At 42.4% G+C, this 26,228-nt stretch overlaps 1 protein-coding gene across 1 annotated transcript in view; it reads left to right on the top strand.

Annotated features, from left to right (window-relative positions):
- The window catches only part of SPON1 (spondin 1), a 342,316-nt gene that overhangs the window by 89,842 nt on the left and 226,246 nt on the right, over positions 1 to 26,228 (top strand). The gene's annotated exons all lie outside the window — the stretch shown is intronic.

The raw sequence follows: 26,228 nt of genomic DNA, 5'->3' as shown, positions 1-26,228 counted from the left end.
GTCCTTACACTGTTCTTAGGCTGACCTGGGGACCAACTGTAGGCTTTATGATCCTATCTTCCTTCCCCATCAAAACTGCCCTCTGGTGCCACTTCCTATTTGGACTTCATGATCTTCCTTTCTGGTGAATTACAATAGATAATAGGTGTCAACAAGCTAGTAGTTTTCCTCCGAAAAATAGAATTGCTTCAAACCTCTGTCTCCCAGATCACATGCCATAGAGGGCTATTCTGGGAGATGGACAGGAAAAAAGGTCCTGTGATCAAGTAAGTTTGGAAAATGCAGCATACTCTAACCCTCTCTTTCAGACTCACAGCACACATTAGCACATTAGAGATTTTGCAAAATCCTGCCCAAAAGAAATCTGTTTAACTTGGTTTCACCCAGCATTTCCCAGTTTTATTTGGCAGAAGAGCTCCCCTTTCTTTTTTTTTTTTTTTTTTTTTTTTTTGCTGGGGCATCTGTTAACATTTGTCATTGGAGAACCCACAGCCATATCAATTCTAAATAGATTTAAAGGTCTGTAGAGAGGAATGCTGGGAATTTCAGGATTTCAGAAGGCAAACAGTCATGGGCTGATGAGCAGGGCTCCAGTCCCAGCTTCCAGAAAGTCATTTTTCCTTGGAGGTGGGGACCGAGAGCTTCCTAACCATCTTCTTTAACCACCGCCCCTCCCCAAGTCCTAATTAATGTATTTGGTTCATTTGTCGGCCCCTCTGACATTCCGACAGATTTATGACTGTGGTAAACTCCAGGCCACCCCTGAGAAGGTGCTGATACAGCTAGGCTTTCCAGTCAGTGCCTGCAGGTCCTGGGCTTCCGCTGAGCCCGGCTTAGGGAAAAGAGCTCCACAGAAGATTCCTGAACACCTCTCCCATCGTCCAGACTCAGCCTCATCTTGTCTGGCTTCCTTTTGCTGCCCTCTCCCTGGCCATCAATTTTTTTTTGGTCTTTTTTAGCTTAATGCAAGAGGAGCATCCTTCCTCGAGATTCCTTGGGGAGTTTGGCTCTTAGCATTAATCTACATTGGTAATTTAAAAATAAAATGTAGCAGGAGAATTTCTTTTTAATGAAGCCTTATGCATAAACCCCAGTATATGCACCAGATAAAATGTCCCTAGTATTTAGTTGAAATGTGGGTGAAGGAAGGCCTTGTGGAAATAAATGATGAGCACCCAAATGAGAATAACCAGAGGCTATTGAGTCAGAACTTGCTATATAGTAGGGCTGTCAGTTGCGGTCACTTGTGTTTGGCAGACGCTAAGGCAGGCAAGGAGGTGGAAAAGCTTTACAGTGGAAAAAAGGGGAAGCGTCATGTATTCTCTGATTGGAGGTTGCTGGCATGGGGCAGCTGGCCGTGGGCTAACTAGAAGTGGGGGAATCCTATGGGATTGGTTAGGGGGGGATATTTGGCTTTCTTTAATGGGCCTGTGTTGGAACCTGGGCGGCAGGGGCGGGGAGCGGGGAGGAAGTGGGCATGGAGGGGAGTCTCAAGAAGCTGGCAGCTGGCAGTTGTTGACTAAGTCCTGACTGTTCTGGGCTGTTGGCTGCCATGGTTGGCTCTGGGTCAGTTCTATTGTCATGTATGGTCTGGCCAGTGTCATTGGTAAAATCCCTCATCCTGGAGACTGGGCCCTTGGCTTGGCTCTCCAGTACCCACACCCCTGTCCATGGCATACCCAGTCACTCCACAGAGCCCGGGATTCTACAGAAGAGTTTGAAAGTTTCAGGTCTTTGCAATGGGTCTTTCTGCTTTAGAAACCCTTATCCCTAGGGCCCAGATTCCTGGATTTCTTTGATGTATTGTTCTCACAAACCAGAAGTAATTGATCTTCCTAGTGGAATCCAGAAAGGCATCTCTTGTTTACCCATTAACAATGAACATATGTGAACATAAGTTTATCCAATAACAATGAACACATGTGGTTTGTTCATTCATTCGTTCTTTCGACAAATGTAACTGAGCTTCTATTTACGCAGGCACCAGATCCACAGGTAACAGAGTATGTCATAAGTCCCCGAGGTTCTCACAGGTCAAACGCGGGAAGAGAGAAAAGGTCAACCAATACTTTCTATGTACCAGGAACTCCTCTAAGCATCTGGTGGGCATTAGCTAATTTAATCATCTCAGCAGATGAGGAGACCAAGCCCCAGGGAATTATACACATTTTTCGAAGCCACACATAGGTCTAACTCCAAAGCTCATGTTCTTTCTTTGATTTATTTATTTTTTGAAGGCGTTAAATATAAGCTACAACTATTCATTAAAGAAATAACAATTTCATAGGTAAGACGTGAAGGCACTCATATTTAAAATTTCCAGCAACACAGAAAAAGTGAGAAATCCCTGACATTCCCCCTCAATAAATCCCAGTCTCCTACCCAGAAGTAGCAAAGCTATCAATTTGGTATATACTCTTCAGATTTTTGTGTGCTATTATATGAATATAAGGAACAATGTAACGAAAAATAAAATGTAAATAAAATACATTAATCATATGCATTATAACTAAATTTTAAAAGTATGCCGTTTCATTTTCACGGGAATTTATATTTACACAAATGGTACCATGGTATACATAATGTTCTAAACATGAATGGTTTTTCACTTACTAAAGCATGTTAGAGATTTCTTCATGTGAATACTTATAGATCTACTTTACTTTTTAGCTATTGCATAAAATTTATAGTGTGGATGTATCACAGTTAATTATTCCACAACTGATGGACATTTAGATTGTTTCCAGTTTTTTATTTTCACAAATAATGCTCTGATGAACATCCTTGTATATGCCTCTGAGCAAATATGCAAATTTTTGTTCATGGTAGATGCCAAGAAATGGGATCATAAGGGATGCACATTTGTAATTTTAATGGCTACTGCCAAATTTTCCTCCTAACAGCTTGCCATCTTAGGCACTCTCCTTGACTATGAACAAGAGCCTATTTCCCTATTTGCTCTACAGTCCTGAATATTATCAAGCTTTAAAATTCTGCAAATTGGATAGTTAAAATTTTTATCTTACGTTAATTTGCATTTCCTCCTTAATTGCTAGTGATATTAAGAATTTTTTTCATATACTTATTCTATTTGCATTTCCTCTTCAGTGAATGGTCCATTCATGTCCTTGTCAATTTTTCTAATAAAATTGATTTGTAGCAGTAGTCCAGATAACAACACTTTGCCATAAGCTTCAACTATGTCTTATCACCTTTCAACTTTGCTTATGGGTGTCAAATCATACACAGCTTTTAAATTTTTATTTAATCAAGTGTATCAAATATCTCCTTAAATCAAATGCTCCAATCTTTTCCTTTATTTTGATTTTGATTTTGGGTCTTATTTAAAAATAACTTTCTTACATGCAAGGTTACAAACATATTCTCATACTTTTTGTATTTCTATAGAGTTTTAAATAAATTCTCTCTTTAATCCCCCTGGAATTTAATTTTGTGAATAATATGGTATCATTAAGCTCCAGCAAAAAAGACAGCACACTCCAGATGAAATGCCAAAAGAAGGCTATAATAAGGGGGACGTTGACAATGGCTTGGGCAATAGAACAGTAGGAGAGACGTTACCACCCCAAGCCCTAGTGGGTAAGAGGAACAGAGAGAATAGGGTTGGAGAAGACTGCCTCCCACCTCACGGGAGCTGTCAGGGTAAGGGAAGCAGCCAGCCTGAAGTGACCCCACAGGGACCCCAACCTCACTGCCTTCCTGCTGATTCCCTACTAGGTCTTCCCTTTGGCCCAGGTCGACCGAAGAGGACAAGAGAGCCCACCGATATAGCCCAGATAACCGTCCTCTCTTGCCAGGCTCAGGGTGCAGAAGGACAGAGGAGGTAGCAGGGGCAAACCATGGGTGTAAAGCTGAAATCTTGCTGTTTTCCCCCAAATGGACAGCCAGTTATTCCCAGGGAACCTCTATTCTTTCACCAACAGTTTGAATTGCCACTTCACCAAAGATAAAGTTTTCTTACATATCTGTTCTGTCCATCTTTTTATCCATTCCGGCATGAAATCCCTATCGTTTTATAGTATAATTTTACATTATGTTTTGATCGCAAGGCACCCCTCAGTAATCTTCTGGTTCAAAATGTTCATGGACACTCAAGCAGATTTGTATTTGCAGATGAATTGTAGAATAAATTTGTCATGTTCAATAAAAGCTTATATAGGGATTTTGAATGGTGTTGGATTGAATTAATAGTTTAATGTGGGGAAAGCCAGACTCCCCAAAAATATGTCTTTACAGGAACATCAAATATCCGTCTTTTTATCCAGGTCTTTTGTGTCCATCAGTAAAGTATGTAATTTTTCTTCATTTAGATTTGCACATTCTCGTGAGGCTTACTTCCCCATGGGTATTTTATAGTTGTATTGCTTTTGTGAGTGGTATATTTTTTCCTAGTATACTTTATAATCATTGATTGCTTGTGTTTAGGAAAGCTGGTGGTTTTGTACCTTGACTTTGAACTGGATACTGCTAGACTCTCAATAGTTTTGATGGCTTATTCTTTCTTTCATTTGGCATTGTCGATGTAAATCTATCATCTGAAAATAATGAATATGCATACCTTTTCTTTCTTTTACATGTTTTAGTTCACTATCTAGCACCTCTAATACAATATTAAAGAGTGATATTCATATTTTTTCCTGATTTTAATGGGAATACTATTCTCTTTCACTTTTAAGAATCATATGTGGAAGAGGTTTCAAATTAATGTCATTAATCAAATAGAAGAAGGCCTTTATCAAGTTGAAGAGTTTCCTTCTTTGCCATGTTGCACAGTGGTACTTGGGATACCAACTAGTCATTCAGTCTATCAGACAATAAGCCAACCAGTGTTACATGTGCATCCACCATGTGCCCAGAATATATCGGCACTGAGAAAGACTCAGGGTGTAAAGGATGATCCTGACTTTCAAGGCTCTTTCAATCTAGTTGTGGTATAAATAAAAATAGTTATTCAATAGATAGATGGATGGATAGATAGAATGATACGGCAAATGTGGCAAATGTGGGGTGTATGTTGGAGTTTTCTGTATGGATTTTGTATTATTTTTACAACTGTCCTGTAGTTTGAAATTATTTTAAAATAAAAAGTTAAAAAAAAAATACAAGAGTTAGCCAACCCAAGACAGGCATGAAGTGGATATGAATTGAACATGGTTAGAGTTCAGAGAGATGAGTGAGGCATGGAAACCTTAGAGTTTATATCTTGAAGGCAAGTGTAGGGTTTAGATAAATAGACAAAAGGAAAGAGTTTATTCCAGGTAAGGTGATGGAGAGAGTGAAAACTAAAGTGAGAGCTTGAGTTGAAAATAAATGTGGCATCACTGGCAGACAGTAAACAGACTGAATTGAGGATGTTAGAAGGTCTTTGGGGGCCAAAAACTGGTGCCAAGTCACGAAGGTTCTCCAGTGTCAAAATGGAGACCAAACTTGATTCAAACGGAAAGAGAGAATCATTAGTAGTTATTAAACGTGAACTAACACACTGGAAGGAAGGTTTGTTAAAAGATCAGGATGCTTAAATCTGGCAGCAAAGTTCAGTATGGATGAAAGTGGGGATACCAACTTTGACACAGAGTCCCACTAGCAAAAGGGGGTGTTGGGAAAAGGCAGCTTGGTAGAATAAACTGCGGTCTGCTCATTGTCTCCAGATGATGGCTCTAAAACCTGCTTGGTTAGTTGTGTTCTTTTGCCTGGGAGGGCTGGGAAGAGAAGTACACAGCAATTACAAGCTTCCTTTTGGCACAAACCTGACACCATTTCCATTTTCCATTTGGATGCAAAGATTTGAACATTTCTAAATTACAGGCTTTCCAGTATAGCCTTCTCCATAAGAATGAATGACCCAGAGCTTAATGTTTCCCAGGTACATGACGATGATGCCAGCATGCTGCAAACCTTTATAGCAAAGTAGCCAGTGATTAAAAGAAAAAGTCCCTGTACATAGAGAGGTTTACAGACCCACCAGAGGGAAGTCCGGCCCCCTTAAGCCTGTCAAAAGTTATATCCTCTAGAGGAATCCTCTCTCCGTGTGTTTATTATCTTTGGAAAGCTTTCTAACACCCACTTGTCCCTTCCTGGAAAGGTCTGAGATGTGGGTCATCCTTCTCCTGAGGAGAAAACTATTTGGGTGAGTGATTCGGGGAACTCAACCTTGTGAAACAATGATTGATTGCAGGCGGTAATAAAAGCCGCGAGCCAAACACTATTCTAAATGCATCACCAATGCTTATTTAATCCTCACAGCAGCTCTCTGAAGCAGATACTGAGGACACCGAAGCACAGAGAGGTGATGTACCTTGCCCAAGGTCGAGTGACAGAGCTGGGATTTGAACCGAAGCAGTTGGTTTCCAGAGTCTGTGATCTTAGTACTGCCCTTGGCCACTTCAACCTGGTGCCGCTGGGTCCTCCTCCTTTCCCCAAACATCTTCAGCTGTCTAGGCCCATCTTTCAGCTGGACTTCTAAGAGGTGTCTCTGCTGTTTCTCACTTTCTGTTCACTGCCTCATTCACAGATGCTGTCACTTCTTGCCTTCCTGTCATAGTAGCCTCCTGAATGATCAGTCCAGTTCCTCGCCCTCTCGTCCTTCTTCACACTGGCATAAGACTTGGAGTGCTCATACACAGCTGAGCACCCCAACAAACCCCAACAGGCTCCCTATCACCTTCTAGATAAAGTCTACAATCTTGGTGGGAGCATTTACGTTTCCCCATATACATCAGCAGAGTCGCTGCCCAGTATCTTCTGAATGCCTCCATGAACCCTGTGCTCCATACATTCTTGTTTGCTCATTCTCTTGGTAACATTTATTGAGCACCTTCTGTGTGCAGGCACTGAGGTCTTAGAGGCTTTCTTTGAGGATGTCACAGCCTAGGGGTAGACACAAACAAAACAAATAAGGTCCAGGGCCCTTTGTCAGCAAGTCTGAAATCCAAAGAGCCCTAAAGCCAAAAGCCCTTTGTAATTCATTTAGGGCCCAAACCTGACCTGAATTGACTTGAAGTTATTTATAGCCTTCCAGTCTAAATATTTAGTGTAAATATGAATGTGGTTGATTATGAAATGCTGCCTCAAACCCTGATGGAGGATTTCCAAAATATATGGAATGTGCACTGTATTGTCTTTCTGAAATCAAAATATTTTAAATTCCAAAACACACCTGATCTCAAAAATTTCAGATACAAAAACTTGCCCTTTCAGAGCAACCTAGTGTGGAAAGTTTGGTAATGGAAGTATCTCTCAAGGTGCTGGAGGAATATGGAGCAGGCAGACCCCTGGAAGAGTGAGTTTTATAGAAATGTTAAAAAGAAGCAATTCATTCTTTACCAGTGAAATAACCTTTTCCCAGCTGCAGCATGTACAAGATCTGAGAAATTATTCAATGTTCCCCATCACCAAAGAAGAAAGTCAAACTTCCTTAGCATGGGTGTTCAAGGCCCTTCATGACTTGTGCCAGCCACCGTTCCAGACTCATTTCTAGGCACTCCTCCTCCTTCTCACTCTAGACTGTGAGCTACATGATTGCAGTGATCAATTTCATTCCTCTTTGTGGCCCTAATGCAGGAGTTGGTGACCTACAGTCTGTGGTCCAAATCCAGTCTACCACCTGTTTCTGTAAATAAAGTTTTATTGGAGCACAGCCATGATCATACATTTACATGCTTTTATGGCTGCTCTACCCTACAGAGGCAAAGTTGAGAAGTTACAGCAGAGACGTATGTCCTGCAAAGCCTATAAATATTTACTATCTGCCCTTTTATAGAAAAAGTTTGCCATCTCCTGTTCTAATACACGGCTCAGGGATGCTAACTCAGTAATTGCTAAATCCTGAAAGCCCTATTGAGACAAAGACATGCCAGCAGGTTGTTTATTTGGGAATTGGTCCTGGGACACTGGATGAGGGTAGGGGATCCGGTGGGAATTTGGTGTAGTTTTATTGACTTGGCCATTACCACAGGCAAGTAGTGCTTGGTCCTGCTGGGACCTTTTGAGGAATCTTATGACATATTTCTCAGAACAGTATGCCTGGGAATGAAAGGGGACCCTTACCGGTTGGCTTCCATCCCCCATTTATCAAGGGTGGCTCCATCGGCATTAACTCTTTATACTTCTGGGTAGCACACGTGGGAGCATTCAGCAGATTCTGAACACTGACTGCAGCATCACAGACGCTCAGGCGGGAAGCAAGAGGTACACTACCCAGCTGTGATGTAATCATTCGATTACAGTGGGGCAAAGCTGGCCAAAGTCTGTGCAGAAGTGATCACTGCAACAGTGGATAGAGTCAGATTTGGGCTGAGAGGATGTGAGGAGGTGCATGGAGGTGTCCGATACCTTGATTAATATGAACACAGGTGTAAGTAGTTGTATCACTTAGGGTTCTCTGGGGAAACAGAACCAAGTGGACATGTTAGCCGAACCATCACAGTAGCCTAAATGTATTGCGCAGCACTCTACTTGCAGCACTGCATGCTTTATCTTCCTTCATCCTTGCAAAAGCCCTCTAAGGTTTTTACTATATTATTCCCATTCTGTTGATGAGGAAATTGAGATTTAGAGTTTACATTCACTAATGTAAATGTAAACTAAATGATGGAGCTGGGATTTAAGCCCACTTCTGGCTGACTCCAAAACCTCTTTTGATAACTAAAACTGCTAAACTACTGAGTGAGCTTGACACTCCTCCTCCTTCTGCTCCAGCTGGTCTGTGAGGAGCAGGGCAGAGCCCCTCTTGTAAAACAGTGTAGTAAAGCATCGCCTGGCCGGGGGGGGGGGGGGGGTTCCCCAAGTGAGGAAATTAAATATCATTTAGAAAATTGAAAACAAGCCCAGGAACCTGGCAAGAAAAAAGGCTTGTTAGTGGGAAGAGAGAATGAGTATTAAAGAGAAATTAGTAGTACTTTGTAACTTCATAGGGCTCACCAACTCTTTTTATCATCAAAGCAAAAAAATATATAGAAAACCCACATAAGATGGACTCTGTGTGTGATTTAGAGGAAACTGGCAGGGTTAGGAGGATCTGATGTGGCTGGGGTGAGACTTACCCCACAATTTTTCTGGCATAAGTCAGGGTGCCTTTCACTTCAGGCAAGCTAGGGCCTCAGCAATGCTCACCAGCGGTGGAAGCAAGGAGTCAACAGAGAAAGGGTAAGGAAAACTCGAACCTGTGGCAGAGCGGTTGAAAATCAGTACCGTGGCTAAAAGGGGCGACGTGTTTGGTCCAGGCTACTACAATAGATACTGCACAGTGGATTGGCCCAAACAACAGGGATTTATTTTCTCACAGTTTTTGAAGACTGGAAGTCCAATGTCAAAGTCGCGGCAGACCTGCTTTCTCCTAGAGTGGCTAACGTTCTGGTGCTGGCTTGTCACAGGCCTTGGAGCTCCTTGACTTGCAGCGCGGTTCTGTCCCCTGGTGCTCTGGCTGCCAGGTCTCTTCCTTTGACTTGCTCCAACTGGCCACATCCACATTTCCTGTGAGGACTCCAGTCATATGGATTAAGTCCCATCCTAATTCAATTTGGCCTCGTCTAAATAGGAGCTTCAAAGGTTCTGGTCACAAATGACTCCATACTTTAATAATAATATCTTGTTACTTTACAATCATACCACCTTGTTATTTACAAATGAGTTCACACCCACAGGCATGTGGATTAAGACTTGTGTCTTTATGGGGGACTGATTCAATCCCAGCAGTCCAGGAAGACCTGGGCACCCTAGGACCTACCATCCACCGGAACTTAGATGCCAGGGGCCTCTGGGAGTCCACTAGGAGCAGTTCCTGGGGAGATGTTCAATGACAGCAAAATTTCATTCAGCAGTTGGGGTTCCAGGTGCAGAATCCAGCCCCCAGGGGAGGAAACTGGCAAGAGTGAAACAGGAAGTGTGGCCGCAGAGGAGCAGGCACTAGACAGAGCTCCCAGCATAGCAGTAAACTGACGCTCGGGTGGGAAACTGAAGCCCTGCTCTGTGGACCGTGCTAAAACGTTGGGGGCCGCAGCGACTTTGACTTGGTGGGCATACAAGAGTACATGGCCTGCCCAATTTTGCACCAGGGCTCAGATTAATGGCAGCAAGAGCAGATTAATGGCTCCATTGATGGAGCAGGAGATGCCAATATATTCCATGACCTGGTCACGTGGGATCAAAACAAGACGTTTTGACCCTGTAGGACATTTTTGTCAGAGGATCATCAAAATGGGAACTTTGAACAACAGTGAAAAATACCAGATGATATCAACCCTAAGAAACAAATCATTAACCTTTCAGTCCCTACTTTTTAACCAGAGAATACAACAAACATGTTGCCCCACCCCCAAGCCTGGCCCCGTCCTAAGAAGGACAATGATGGCTCTGGGGCAGGAACAGAAAAGGACAAAGAACTGGTTTCATACCTACTTTGTCTTCCAGAGTCATGAGGTAAATGTGAAATAGTTTGGCATATTTTATCCTGTCACTAAAATGGCTTGATTAGACCCTTTCCACTCACCACGGGACTACGATACATCAAAGTCATATACTCAGGCATTAGTTACTTGGTCTGGAAGGAGTAAGAACCAGAAAACTGCTGAAGATGCAAATGATGCTCAGAAAACTGTCAATGCTATAGAAGATGGCATTCATCTCTCCATGCTCACCAAGCATCTCCATCACTGTACCCTTCAACGATTAAATCAAAGAATTGTTCTTGCATTATTTGCCTCCTTGCAAGCTTGCTTGCCACCAAGAATCCCTAGTATAAACTCAGAGAAGAAATAAGATTACATAAGAAGAAAGTCTGTCCCCCTTTCCCTCCATGATTAATTATTGTGAGCTGATTTCAGCTTCATTTTTCCTAGGGCATTTCCCTAACATTTCCCACTTAACAACCCTCAGAAGCTGGGAACACAGAGGAGAAAACACTCCTTTATTTCTTAGTCCTATGCTAGTCATAAATGAAAATCATTGTTAATTTAGGAGTGTGACAGCTGGGGTGCATTTGTAAGTCCAGAGCAGCTGTCACTAGCACTCCGGTTTATTTTTCAAACAGATGTTTAATTTGACTTTAGTGCTATAGCCAGTTTTTTTTGAGGCAAAGGAGAGGGGGAAGCAGAAATAGAAATAATCATTATATTCATCATTTGGTTTCCTTTCAAAACATAAATCGGCATGATTAACGATGACATCAGAGTTGCTCTAATTGCAGTTTTGGGTGCAGGACCGTTTAGCTATCATCTCTTACATGGTCCAAAGTCCATCACCCCTCTCTACCCCCACCCCACCAAAGTCAGAGGCTGTTTTGTGGTAATTACACCCACACTCTTAGCAACAGTTCCAGCTACCCAGAAAAGCCTTCCAGAGTATAGAGAAAAACCAGGGAGTGAGTGATGAATGATAGGTGCCTGGGCCACAGCCCCAGAGGAAAGCCGCGGGGCTGACCCTCGTCTTGTGGCTGTGGATTCAGGAAACCGGCAGGAGCAAGCAGACCAAGCGCTCGGAAGGGCGGCAGGGTCTCCCATGCACTCTTCTGTGCCTACCATGCTTATGCAGTCCCGGACAGCTGGATTCATGTCCTCTCATGCAATGGGTCTCAATGTATAAAATTAAACACATCTGTGGCTCCATGTAGAAATCTGATGAGTCAGTATGTACTGTTCCAGTCTGCGTTACTTGGAGGAATCTTCCTTCACACCAGCTGTGTTGCTGGGTAAACCCGCCACATCCCCAGTCTGATTTCTCTACCCTTGGTTTTTGTGTTTGGCTTTTGGCTGCCTCACTTGGCTTTTGCTTCCTTTTATTTTCTATCCATTGTCTGATCAATGGCCTCTTGGACAATGCCTCTATAGTGGGGACACTATTTGCAATAACACAGGTTTTTCTACTTGTTTCTTTGAACACTGAAATGGAAGACTCGCCTTGCCTTCTTGCTCAGTTGACAACAGTGATATATGCTGCGCTGAAGAAGAAGCCACCCAAAGGGAAAACTTGGCAAATGTCCTGGATCCCAGCTCCTAAATAACAGTTTGATAGAGGGATGATCCACACTCTCACTTGACTAGGCTAGAAGCAACAGAGGGCATTTTGAAAAGAACCAAAGGACGTGGACTCTGAGGAGTAAGTCTGACTCCTGAAAGGGCAGTCCTCAAACTTTTTATATCGAAATTTTTTGCAGATTGTTTAGTCACAAGTCAAATCTTATTTAACTACAGAAAGGCAAGCCTTCTGCCAGGTTGACCTCACAAGAATTTCTGGGAATCTGTGGCAAATTGTTACATGTACCCCTGAAGTCCTGGCTGTTGACCCCTTGACCATCCATTTGGTTCTAGGCAGCTGCTCCCCCATCTTTGCTCCAATCTTGGACTCAGATCCATCCCTTAATGGCCCATTACACAGCTAAGGCCATACCACAGTGGTTAATAAAGATACTGTTGAAAGCTTGGGGAGTTCCACGAGGGAATCATAATGCAGAGAACCTTCATAACTAGGTATAGGCTTGGCGACTCTCAGGGCCTACAAGCCCAAGTCCCTTTTGGGGATTCCCGGCTCTCATACCTCCTGTCTCATGTTGGTAGACATCAGATTCCCTGCCTAACACCAGTGGCCAGTTTACTTTTCCCCAAAAATGCACCTGTCCAAGTCCCACTTGCCTCTAATTCCAGACCCAACTCTCCTCCAGACCAGTTGGTTTAGTGTGTAGTGAAGAAGGTAGACTCACAGGTCAGGGCCTGAGGTTGATTCTGGCTCCATCACCTACTAAGGACTTTCTGTAACTCACTTTAAACTCCCAGTGCCCCAGATGCTGCCCCTAATAGCACCTACACTATTAGTTTGCCAAGGGGATACCAATGCAAAGTACCAGAAATCTGTTGGCTTTTAAAAGGGTATTTATTTGGGGTAAAAGCTTACAGGCCCAAGGCTGTTAAAATTCCAACTCAAAGTTGTACTTTCTCAGTAAAGTCAGCTGTCCTGTGTTGAAGCAAGATGATGGGTGATCTCTGCTGGGCTTTAACCTCCCCCTCTGGGCTTCCTCTGCCTCTTCAGCAGGGGTTCTTAACCTTTTTTTGTTCCACAGACTCCTTTGCCAGTCAGGTGAAAACCATGGACTCTTTACTAAGTCCCCACTATACTATGTGTTATTTAATAAATACATCACACCCGCACCAGCGTGTCCCCACAAGAATGCTTTTTTTGAATTGCAGTTCAAGCTCATGGACCCCTTGTTAAGAATCCCTGCTCTTAAGGCTCCATGGGTCCAGCTTCTTCCCTGTCTCAGCTGCAGGCCGGCATAGGGCTTGTCTCTCAGGGCTTCCTATATCAGTCTCAACTCTCTTCCCAAGGTCAGCTATAAGCTATCAGGCAAATGGTTCCTCTCTCCCTGGGGCTGTAGCTGTTTGAGCCTTCTCCTTTCTGTCACACATCAGGATCAGAATGATGAAGTTCTGTCCTCTGGCTTCTCTTTGTGAGCGAGTGTCCATTTATACCTGCCCACCAAAGGGGTGGGGACTCAACCTGAGTCATGCCTTACTGGTAATTATTAACAGGAAATTTAATCAAAGACATCTCAGCTGAATCTAATGCAATCAAAGGCTATTACACCCAGAGGGACAGATTACTTTACAAACATTATCTTTTTGGGATTCATCAAATAATCTCAAACTGTCATACTCCACCCTCTGAATCCCAAAAAGATAATGTGTGATACCTTTGAGTATATTGGATTCAGTTGAGGGGCCCTTCATTACATTACCTGCAAAGATTAGGGCTTTGATTCAACCACATCACTAAAGGGTCACTCAGGTTGAGAACCCACCCCCTTTGTGGGCTGATATAAAAGGACACTCACTTAGGAAGACACTGGGAAAGAGGAGAGAACTTTGTCATTTTGATCCTGCCACATGACAGAAAGAAGGCTCAAACAGCTAAAGCCCCTGGGAGAGATGAGCCATTTGCCTGATAGTTCACTGATGCCCTTGGGAAGAGATAATATAGAAAGAAACGAGCCCTGTGCCAGGAGAGAGAGGAAGCCCTGAGAGACAAGCCCTATGCCAGCCTGCTACTGAGAGAGGAAGCCCAGAGGGGGAGGCTGAACCCTCGCAGGATCCATGACCATCTTGCTTCCACACGTGGCCACTGACTTTGGTGAGAAAGCACACTTGGGCTAGACTCTTTAGGGCCTCATAAGCTTTTACCCCAAATAAATACCCTTTATAAAAGCCAACAGATTTCTGGTACTTTGCATCAGCACCCCTTTGGCTGACTAATACACCTACTTAGTAGGGTTGTGGTGAGGATCAAATGAGTTAATATAAAGTTCTTGCAACAGTGTCTGGCACAGAGGATGCTCTGTATGGGGATATAGTATTATTATTATTTTACATTTGCATAACTAAAGATCATAATGTAGATGTTTTCCAAAATGAAGAAGTGATTCACCCCAGAAGTCAATTTCAGTTTCTGGCACTTAAGACAAAAAGGTGTTTTTCTAGATTCAAAAACTAAGTGCCAGTCTCCACTGGGTCTCCATTCCTTTTGCTTGGCGATTCCTTGCCAATTCCTATAAAGACTATGACATGACATTAAGAAAACCGTAAAATGAAATAATTATGTTAAATTTAGGAAATCAGGACCAGGGAAAATTAAAATTAAAATAGAATGTTAAAATGGGAGGAAGATCAAGTACATTATGCATGGGTGCTAAGTTCCCATGCAGTTATTAAAGAATTACAAGAATAAATAAACACATGATAAATAAATAATCAAACAAAATGGAAAACCATAGGTCATCTGATATAAATAAATATATAGGTAATTTAAATAAATGAATGAATATTTGGAAAGTTTGGTGAGAAACAGGATATTTATATAATCTCAAAGCACCTGCCCTCAAAATATTTAATAACCAAGGGAAAAACAAGAACTTAGAGTGGAGAACTCTGGCAGATGCCAGTAATGGACAAATCTAAACTTAAATCATGTGCTACCTGCTACGATGTGATGATGGAAAGAATATGGCATCGCTTCTATGATATTTCTGTTAAAGACACATAACCTGAATCTAATCATGAGAAAAACATGTTCTGCAAACATTTTGCAGAATAACCGACATATAATCTTCAAAAGTTTCAAAATCATTAAAGTTAAGAAAAGACTGAGGAGCTATTCTAGATTGAAGTACACTGAAGAGACAAAATCTAAATGAAAACTGCTTTTAGCCTCTTGGAAGCTTGAAGGAGTCTGAGGACTAGACAGATGGTAGTAATGGATGGCCTTCTGTGGTTACGTAGGAGGATATCTTTGTAGGGAATACACACTAAAAGTTCTCCAGGTGATTGGACCTCATTTCAACAACTTTCAAATGGTTCTGCAGAAGAAAGGACTTTGAAGGGAGTAGGAAGATGGGAGTAGAGCAGGAAAGGGTGCAGGCAGGGTGGGGACAGGGCCAGAAGTTGGCGCTCAACAAATGGGAGTTTTCCTGTTTCCTTCTCTTTCTTTTCCCTTCTTTTTCTGAAACATCCCTTCTCTGAGCCAGGTAGTGATCTAAATTTAAACCACAGTAATAATAATAACAGCTAAAATATGTCCCAACAACCATATAATGAAGATTCTATTATTTTCCCCACTTTACATTGGAGGAAATTGAGGCACAATTTGCCCAACATCATACAGCTCATAGGTGTTGTCTTAGTGTGCCAAGCTGCTACCAAAAAAAATGCAATGGTTTGCCTTAAACAACAAGAATTTATTGGCTCACTGCTTTGCAGCAAGAAGTCTAAAATCAAGATATCAGCCAAGTTTGCTTTCTCCTGGAGTCTGTAGCATTCTGATGCTGGTTACAGGCAATCCTTGGGTTTCCTTGGCTTGTATTTCTGCCTCCATCACATGGCGTGCTCACTCTCCTTGTCTGTTCTTTTGGTTTCCACTGACTTCTGGCTTCTTCCTGTGTGGCCTTTTCCAGCTTCTGGCTTCCAGTTTCTTCTCATTATAAGGCCTCTAGGGATGTGGAAGAACACCCTGTCTCATCTGATTGGGCCACACCTTAACTAACATCCTCAAGAGGTCCTGTTTACCCATAGGGATGCGGGTTAAGATTAAGAACGTGTGTTTGGTGGGGTACATAATTCAGTCTACACAGTAGTACAGCTGGGAACTGAACCCTGAGCAATTTAACTCCAAGCCTTTGATCTGCCGCAGCGTGTGAATGCATCTTTAATGAGGCTTACCTCTTCCCAGGATGACTTGTCTTTTATAAAGTGGGCTTGCAGGCTTTAATAGTTCTCTAACTGGAGGGGCAAATGGGGGGTAGGTGGTATTTGTGGTCCGAGACCTATTGGTCGAACACCTCCATTTCATCCCACTCACAGCCTTCTCTTGCCTGTACTGTCAGCAGCCGTGTGAGACCTGCCTACCATGGGACCAGGTGAACCTGGGCTGGATCAGGCGGTGGTTTTACCCTATGTAACTGGAGAGCCAGGACAGTTGATAGTGGAATTGGGCAATAAAGGGTTAAATCAGAAAAGCAGGGGTGAGGATGAGGTCTAGAGACCCCTCAGCAGGAGAGGTCTTCACAGGGAAAGAACCTGGGCACACAATGTGGGCAGGAGCCAGCAGTTCAAGATGGAGATTAAACCAACAGTGTAAGAGGCTATTTGCCATAGGGACATTTGACCTTAGACAGGAAGGAATATCAAGGCATTTTTTTCACAATCTCTGACCCCCACACACACTACACAGGGCTCAGTCATTCAATTGAGAAACATTCAGTCAGCACCTACCATGTCCAGGCCTTGTGTTAGGTACAGGGAAGGATAAAAGAGAGACCCAGGCAGTGGGACTGGTATGTGACTATTCGTCTGAGAACCCAAAGCCTCTTTTGAACAAGGCCATGCTTCCATTTTCACTTTAGCCCCTGGAACAAAGCCAGGAAGTAAAAAACAGTCATGGACAGGGGGTTGAAAAAGAGGAAGCTTTCCTTAACAGCCGCTGCCACTTCCATCTCTGAAACAACTCTAAGAAACGTCTAATTGTTCTACAGACAGGAAGAGCCTCCCTTTCCACTCCTTTCTGGCATTCACTGGAGATTCTCCTGCTAATGGCACTTTTGGAGATGGTCTTAACTGGTTGAAAATGGCCCATTAGATGAAGTTTGCCCTCTTGCAAATGGGCTTTGGGTCAGATGGGCCAAAGCTGGAGTCCTGGCTCTACCCAGTGAGCATGTTTTCTCTCCTAGAAAATGAGGATAAGGAGCTAAGGCATGGGAAGTACCTTTTTACATTTTTAAAGTAGCGTAGGTTTTACAGAGCACCTTCCCACTTTATATCCAAGCTACTCTTGTGAGGCCATGGTTAACAGCATGGGAAAGGAAGGCTCAGGGAGGTAACGGGATTTGAGCTGGGTCACATGGGCCCTGAGTATAAAAGGATAGAAACCTGGATTCCACCACCACTTTTAAAATGGAAAAGGATCTGCTTTGCTTTTACACATTTCCTTTGATGATGATTGAAATCTACCGAGTAACACTGGGGATGCCAACACACTCTCTGCTCAGCACTTCTAACTTGAGATTTGTGCGTCAGATGGGAGGCAGTAGGGCCCTTTGAGTAAGGGTCTGAGTTGTGGAGTCAAACTCATTGGGTTCCAAACCCTGGCTCCACCTCTTAAGAGATGGATAAACTTGAGTAAGCTACTTAATCCCTCTGTGCCTCTTTTTTCATTTGCAAAAGAAGATAATAGTACAAACTTAATAGATGGGAGAATTAAACAAGATAATTTATGTCATTGGTTCTCTACCCCGGCTGCACGTTAGAAAATCACCTGAGCAGGTTTTCTTAAATCACAGGTGTTCCAACCCCAGCTCCAGAAATTCTGATCTCATTGGTCTGGGATGAATCAGAGCATCAGTACTTACTAAAAGCGCCTACAAATGATTCTATGAGCAGCCAGGGCTGAGAACCCCTGAATTATGTAAAATGTTTAATACAGAGAGCCTGGCACATAGTAAGCACTCAGTAGATGTTAGCAATTCCTGTTATACTGGCTGATGATAAAGCCAAGGCACATGGACTAGCACTGATAAATTGGTATGAACATCCAATGGGCCCAAGAGTGCTCTGTGCAGTCTATGGGTATGTACAGAGGTGAAAGAGTTCCTACCTTCTAAGGGTTTAATTAACTCACTAGCTGGGTAGAGAAGGCATAAATACCTAAGAAGTTAAGTAGCCACAAAGTTTAAGTAGAAGGAAGTTAACACTTTTCAACCACCTACTATGTGCTAGAAACTTTCCACAACAGCTTAGTTTATTAATTCTCACAAGATCCCTGTAAAATAGGTATTAACCCCAGTTTGTAGGGCAGCAAACTGAGATTCAGGGATGTAATGCACATACTACATACTGAAGAAGTAGAATCAGGATCAAATCTGATCTGCCTGACCACAGAGGTCACCACACTGATTTTTTTTATTTTAATTTTTTTATTTTCAAAGAAGCTTTAGATTGCATGAATGTTACATCAAAAATATGGGGGGGGAGGTGGGGCGGGGAGACAACCAGCAAGATGGCCACAGAGTAAGGAGCTCCTAGAGTCAACTCCTGCTACAGGGCAGTTAGTAAACACCCTGAGCTATCTGGAGCTGGCTAAAGCACCTGTTTGGGGGCTCCAGGAGACCAGAAGAGCATCCTGCAACGTCTTTGAAGGAGAAGGAGGAGACTGCCCGTCTGCAGAGAAGACTTGTAAGTAGAGCGCTCCACGCCCCAGAGGCCGGGCTGTTACTCCACTGGAGGCACAAACCACCAGAGGAGCTGTTCCACAGCTGGAATTGAAAGCTCCACTTCCCAAAAATGGGGCAGGAAGAGACAGTTGGGCACAACTTCAGCTACTGATGAGTAAACTCAGTGGGCTAAAATATAATCCTGAGAACAGCTAAAGGTTAAGCCTGTCCAAGTCGGAAAGAGGCCGGGAGCTGCCAACTTAACTCCCCACCTGGCATGAGGGGAAGTGGGGCGGACTGAAAGTCCAGTGCTTGTGGGGACCGGCTTCTTTCCATCCAGATCATATTGCAGCTCTAGCCTAGGCCCCAACACCACCTCCACAGGGAGAAGGCTGTGGGGACCTGAGCCAGCCTCTCCGGGAAATTGCCTGCCAAGCTGTGGAAGCCAGTGATTGTCCTACTCTGGCGGCACAAGCCGCCCCAGGAGCTGTTCTGTGGCTGGAATTGGAAACTCCATTTCCCAAAAACAGGGGAGGAAGAGACAGTTGGCTGCTGATTTTGGCTACTGATTGCTAGACTTGACTGGCTAAGATATAACCCTGGGAACAGCTGGGGTGTGAATCTGCCCAAGTCAGAAAAAGGCTGGTGGCTGCCATTTTGACTCTGCCCCCAGCCTGAGGGGAAGCCAGGAGTGAAAATCACAGTGATGGTAGAAACTGGTTTCTTTCACCCAGATTGGCCTGCAGCCCTATCCTAGGCTTCAGCCCTAGCCCTGGCAGGGAGGAGACTGGTGGACCCTGCACTAGCCTCTCTGGGTAACTGCAGGTACCTTTGCTGGCGCAGACTGAAAATTAGAAGCCCAGTAGGGGCAACTGCGGCCATCTTGGATCCACACCACATAGATTGCTGCCCACACCTGTAGCTCCATCCCCACCCAGGCGGGGGAGAAAGGGATGTGAAGCTTCATCAGTCTCTCTGGGCAACTATAGTATAGGCCTGCATGACTTGGATTATTCCACACAGCTGTGACTCTGTCCCTACCCCTGGCAAAGGAGAAAGTTAGAAGAAGCTTCACTGGTCCCTGGCACAATGAGGGCAGCTTGAGCCTCCACAGCTTACAGAATCAACTACATGCTTGGCTTCTACTGCACAACCAGCAAAGGAGAAAGGGAAGGGAGCTCTAAACTAAAGAGAAAAACTGCACCCAGAATAAGTATTCTAGTTAGCCAAATGCCAAGACACCAACAAAAAATTACAATCCAGAAACAGGAAGCTATGGCCCAGTTAAAGGAACAAGATAAACCCCCAGATGACACAAAGGAGTTGAAACAATTCATCATAGATATTCAAACAAATCTCCTTAATAAATTCAATGAGATGACTAAAGAGATTAAGGATATTAAGATGACACTGGATGAGCATAAAAAAGAATTTGAAAGCATACATAGAAAAATAGCAGATCTTATGGGAATGAACAGTGCAATAAATGAAATTTTAAAAAATATTGGAATCATATAATAGTAGATTTGAGGAGGCAGAAGAAAGGGTTGGTGAGCTTGAAGAAATGGCCTCTGAAAGTTAACATACAGAAAAAACAGAGGAAGAAAAGAATGGAAAAAATTGAACAAGGTCTCAGGGAAATAAATGACAGCAAAAGGCATGCAAACGTATGTGTCATGGGTGTCCCAGAAGGAGAAGAGAAGGGAAAAGGGGCAGAAGGACTATATGAAGAAATAATGGTAGAAAATTTCCCCACCCTACTCAAGGACATAGATATCCATGTCCAAGAAGCACAATGTACTCCCATCCAAAAAAATCCAAATAGACCAACTCCGAGTTACATACTCATCAGAATGTCAAATGCCAAAGACAAAGAGAGAATTCTGAGAACAGCAAGAGAAAAGAAATGCATAATATATAAAGGATACCCAATAAGATTAAGTGCCAATTTCTCACCAGAAACCATGGAGGCAAGAAGACAGTGGTCTGATATATTTAAGATACTACAAGAGAAAAACTTCCAGTCAAGAATTTTCTATCCCTAATGACTATGCTTGTGAGTTGATAAGCCTAAAATAAGAACAAGGCCTAGAGCAACATTGTGCCTGGGAATTTCCTCCTGTCAGCCTTCATGTTACTCAAATGTGGCCAGTCTCGAAGCCAAACTCAGCATGTAAATGCAATGCCTTCCCCCCAGCGTGGGACATGACACCCGGGGATGAGCCTCCCTGGCACCGAGGGACCACTATCAACTACCAACTGATGATGCAACTGGAAAATGACCTTATACGGAAGGTTCAATGCGGATCAGCGGAATATCCCCGTCTACATAAAATAACATGACTTTAAAATGCTGTTTGACCTAAAGTAAGGGGGAAATGGAAAGGAGAAATGAGTTTATATGGCTACAAGTTTCTAAAAAAGAGTCTGGAGGCTGGCAGAAGGATTGCCCTTATGCACAACTGAGCAGAGTCAGAGAGACAGATAAAGCAGATACAACCCCCAGATATTGGTTCCTTTGAGGGCTAAAGAGACCCATGGGAGTTACGGTCATGGCCGATGGGGTTAACTACCAGGTCAGATGGCCCCTCTTTGGAAATGGTGTTTATGTGTGATGAATCTGGACTCAGATGGGATCTCCCTTCATAAGACTTTCATGCTAATGTGCTGGAAGTACAGTTAATGTTGGGGTTTAAGATATATTTAGGGGATTTGAATCTCTGGACTGACAATGTGATAGCCAGGTCCTGAGCCTCAACAGACTCCAGCACCTACAATCTGATTTATTGGACTTACCACACTCAGCTAAGATGGAGTTGAAGATGGACAACCACCACACCATGGAGCCTAGAGTGATTACAACTGAAAGTGGGAGGATTGCATCCAGCATCCATGTGGAATCTGAGCCTCCTCTTGACATAGAGGTGCAATGGACACAACCAATCCAATGTCCACATAGAAGAGGTGGCATTGGATTGGGAAAAGTGGACATGGTGGCTGATGGGTATGGGGAAAGGCAGGAAGAGATGAGAGGTGGAGGCGTCTTTGGGACATGGAGCTGCCCTGGATGGTGCTTCAGAGGCAATCACCGGACATTGTATATCCTCACAGGGCCCACTGGATGGAATGGGGGAGAGTATGGACCATGATGTGAACCATTGACTATGAGGTGCAGAGGTGCCCAAAGATGTACTTACCAAATCCAATGGATATGTCAGGATGATGGGAACGAGTATTGCTGGGGGCGGGGGGAGAGGTTGGGTGGAGGGGTGGGGTTGAATGGGACCTCATATATATATTTTTAATGTAATATTATTACAAAGTCAATAAAAAAAAAACTGAAAAAAAAAAGAATTTTCTATCCAACAAGACTGTCTTTCAAAAATGAGGGTGAGATTAAAATATTCACAGATAAACAGAAACTGAGAGAATTTCTAGCAAGAGACCAGTTTTTCAGGAAATACTAAAAGGTGTGCTAGAGGCTAAAAAGAAAAGACAGGAGAGAGGGGCCTGGAAGAGAGTCTTGAAATGAAGATTATATCAATAAAAGTAACTAAAAGTGTCAAAAGAGTGGTGAAAATAAAATGACAGATAAAACTCAAATAGTCAGGAATAAACTTCACCAATGATGTAAATCACTTGTATTCAGAAAACTGAAACTCAGTGTTAAAAGAAATTAAGAAAGGCCTAAATAATTGGAAGAACATTCCATGCTCATGGATTGGAAGACTAAATATCACTAAGATGTCAATTCTATTCAAACTAATATACAGATTTAATGCAATCCCGATCACTATTCCACCATCATTTAAAAAAAATTGAAAACACAATCATCAAATTTATTTGGATGGGTAAGGGATCCTGAATAGCCAGAAACATCATAAAAAGGAAAAGTGAACCCTCATCTCCAGACTTAAAATCATATTATTTAGCTATAGTGATAAAAACAGTGTGGTTCTAGCATAAAGACAGACACATAGACCAACGGAACCAAATTTATGATTCAGAAACAGACCCTCACATGTATGGTCAAGAGATTTTTGACTAGCCTGTCAAACCCACACCTCGGGCAGAACAGTCCATTCAACAATTGGTGCTGAAAGAACTGGATATCCGTAGCCAAAATAAGGAAAGAGTACCCCTATCTCATACCTTATCCACAAATTAACTCAAAATGGATCAAAACCTAAAAATAAAAGCAAGAACCATAAAGCTCCTAGAAGAAATTGTAGGAAAATGTATTCAAGACATGGTGGTAGGTGGTGGATTCTTAAAGGAGATAAGAGAAGGACTGAGATGGACTACTGATGTTTAATGTATATAGACGTTTAATTAGCTTTACTGTAAAAGTGTGGAAATGTAGAGTAGCAGCTAGTTTATAAATGGGGATATGGCTGAAAATGATAGTCTAGGGATGTAAATGCCAATTGACAAAATGCTAGAGAATAATTTAGGAACTGAATAGCACAGTAAACCAAGAGGTAGATGAGAATTGTGGTTGATGGTACATATGCAAGAGTGTCCTTTGTGCCTAGAGCAAATGTACATACATACATACACACCAAATGTAAGACTATGATTAGTAGTAAGATTTTGACAATATTCTTTCATAATTTGTAACAAAAGTCTCACGGCAATGCAAGGTGTTAGTGGAGGGTTGATGTAAGGGACCCCTGTATGATGTTATGCATGTTTGCTTTGTAAGTGCACAACTTTTACTATACACTTAATTGTTTATGTGTGTTCATATATAAATGATATAAAGATAATAATAATAGGGTTGGTTGGGGGAAAAATACTTGGTTAGTAGTAATATTTTGACAGTGCTCTTTAATCATTAATTAAAAAGGTTTAACAACAATGCAAGTTATTTGTGGTATAGTCAGTTATAAGAGTCCTGAATGATGTTATATATGTTTGTTTTATAAGTTCACAACTATTATTATACACTTATTATTTATGTATGTTTATGTATAAGTGATATACTTCAATAAATTAATTAAAAAATATATGGGAGGAGCAGATGTAGCTCAAGCAGTTGAGTTCCTGCTTCGCACATACCAGGTCCTGGGTTCAATTCCAGATACCTCCCCAAAAAAAACAAACAACAAACAAATGAAAAAACCAACTCTGGGATGCTAATGTAGCTCAGTGGTTAAGCATCAGCTTCCCACATATGAGGTCCTGGGTTCTTTCCTAGCCCCAGTACAAAAAAAAAAAAAAATTAGGGGATTCCCATATGTCCACTCCTTCTCCCTCCCCCACTTTCCCCCATTAGCAGCATCTTATATTAGTGAGCCACACTGATTTGATGGTGATTATAAGGAGAAGTAATGCACTAGTTGGGATTAGAATTTCAAAGGTTTAAATCCCAGTCCCTAAGATTTATGTATGTATGTATCTATCTGTATGTCTGTCTATTATTCTGTGTACCTGTCATTCTATCCACTTGTGCTTCCAGCTTTCCATCCATCTAGCTAATTCTGTTATCCTGTTAATTAGTTTCTTTGGCTACTCAACCAAATACCATGCATTGGATTGGCTTAAACAAATGGGAGTTTGTTAGCTCACAGTTTTGAGGCAAAGAGAAAGTCCAAGTCAAGGCATCATCAAGGCGATGCTTTCTTCCTGAAGACTGGCACTCTGAGGCTGGCTGCTGGTGATCTTCGGTCCTTGACTCTTCTTTGGCAATGCACATGGTGGCCTCTCCTGACCTGTCCTCTTCTGCTTCACTGAACTTCAGCTTCTCTCTTCCTGTTACTTTCTCTCTCCTGTCTGAATTTCATTCTGCTTATAAAGGACTCCAGTAACAGAACTAAGACCTATTGTAATAAGTCTGGATCACACCTTAATTGAAGAAACTTCATCAAAAAGGTCCTACTTAAAATGGTTTCACATGCACAGAAATGGATTAAGCTTAAGAACATGTTTTTCTGGGGTACATAACAGTTCTAAACCACCATACCCAGCATGGTTTAAAATATGATTTTTAGCTTAATTAAGTACTTTGGCTAAAAGGGCAATGTTTTGGGTAAGTTTTACCTCTCTGTTTTCCTATGTATAGTTTTTTTAGAAATTAGCATTAAGCTAAACAATATAGCACATCCAGTAAATCATAGAGGAAATAGATTATGCCTTAAGTGTGCAAATGTTATCAGAGTATTTAACATAGATTAACAAACAGTCCTAAACAGTAATATAAATAGAGGAAAACAAAATTAACATGATTAAATACACTCAGAGACTATTTATTCTGTTAATTGTTAAATGTACTCAACAGTCAGATTGCAAAGAGACTTGCAGCTGCAGCTCCAGAATAGCCTGTCCTCCCCTCAGCTGTTGCTAATTAATATGATTTTCCTAATAACAGTTTTCTGATAGCAGACAGATAATAGCTAATCAAAACAACTTCATTTTTATGCTGATGAGCCCTAACAAAAATGGAAAAAGAGAGCCCTACAGGATCCCAATGAGGACGTTGCTAACTGCAGGCTTAGATGTGGTAACTGTCATGCACAGTTGACCTTCAGTGTCAGAGTTTACTGCACAAACACACAGGATGTGGGATTGCATGGCAACTTGCATCACCACCTGCAATCATACTGGGTCACAATGGGTTATGCCATATTTCTGGAAGAGCAAAAAAAGTCCTCTGGACAATTGCCCATTGCTCTGAACAATGACATTTATTTTTTTCTGAAAGAGAATTCAAATAGGCCACTTTGCACCCCTCAGTATACAGACCCTCTACTGGTCAAAATTATCACCCAGAGATGGCCAGCATCCCTCATGTCCAATCCATCTATGGTTGTCTTTGGCTTGTGTATTGATCTCCAGTCCAATCAGTTGCAGCTAATTGGTTTCATCCAAAACATGTTGCACAAATCGTAACACGTTATGGATTGACAATCTGATTTGGGCTTCCAAGGAGGGCACCAGGTACATGGAAGTCACCAGGATTTATCAGCTTTTCCTACTGATAGTCCAATACAATGGCATTGCAAACTGGATCAGTCTGTGACATTAGACCTCTGGCCATTAGGAACTTCTGGGGGTGTCATGTGGTCATCCTTAGGACAACCTGAACAGAGAAGAAACCAAGTCAGCAGGAGGTTGAATGATAGATTTTCAAGATTAGCTATGGAAGCTCAAAGAAATATTATGCATATTGATGCATGGGGGATGGAGGTAGAGAGGAATTAAATATAATGCAAAGTGCCAATACCAAACCATCATTGTGAAATATCCTCCTAGATATTTCAGGATTCTGCTGAATCCTGAAGGATTCTGCTAGTTCACTTTCTTGAAATGTACCTCATTTTGCATCAGAAACATCCTTAGCATGGAGCCATCAAGAAAACTAGGAAAATGCATACCCCTCTGTGGTGGCACATGCTCCCTCATTTGAAATCACAAAGCAGGGCTTTGACCAGGGCCCAAACACTGGGAGCATTTTGATGTGTGGCATCTACGACACTGGTGGGCCAGCGTCAGCATATCTGCTGTGCTGCCCTCTGGGGTGGGA

Source organism: Dasypus novemcinctus, chromosome 10, assembly GCF_030445035.2.
Source record: "Dasypus novemcinctus isolate mDasNov1 chromosome 10, mDasNov1.1.hap2, whole genome shotgun sequence".
Classification (NCBI taxonomy): Eukaryota; Metazoa; Chordata; class Mammalia; order Cingulata; family Dasypodidae; genus Dasypus; species Dasypus novemcinctus.
The sequence above is the reverse complement of the archived record's forward strand: the minus strand, read 5'-3'. Positions and strand labels throughout refer to the sequence as shown.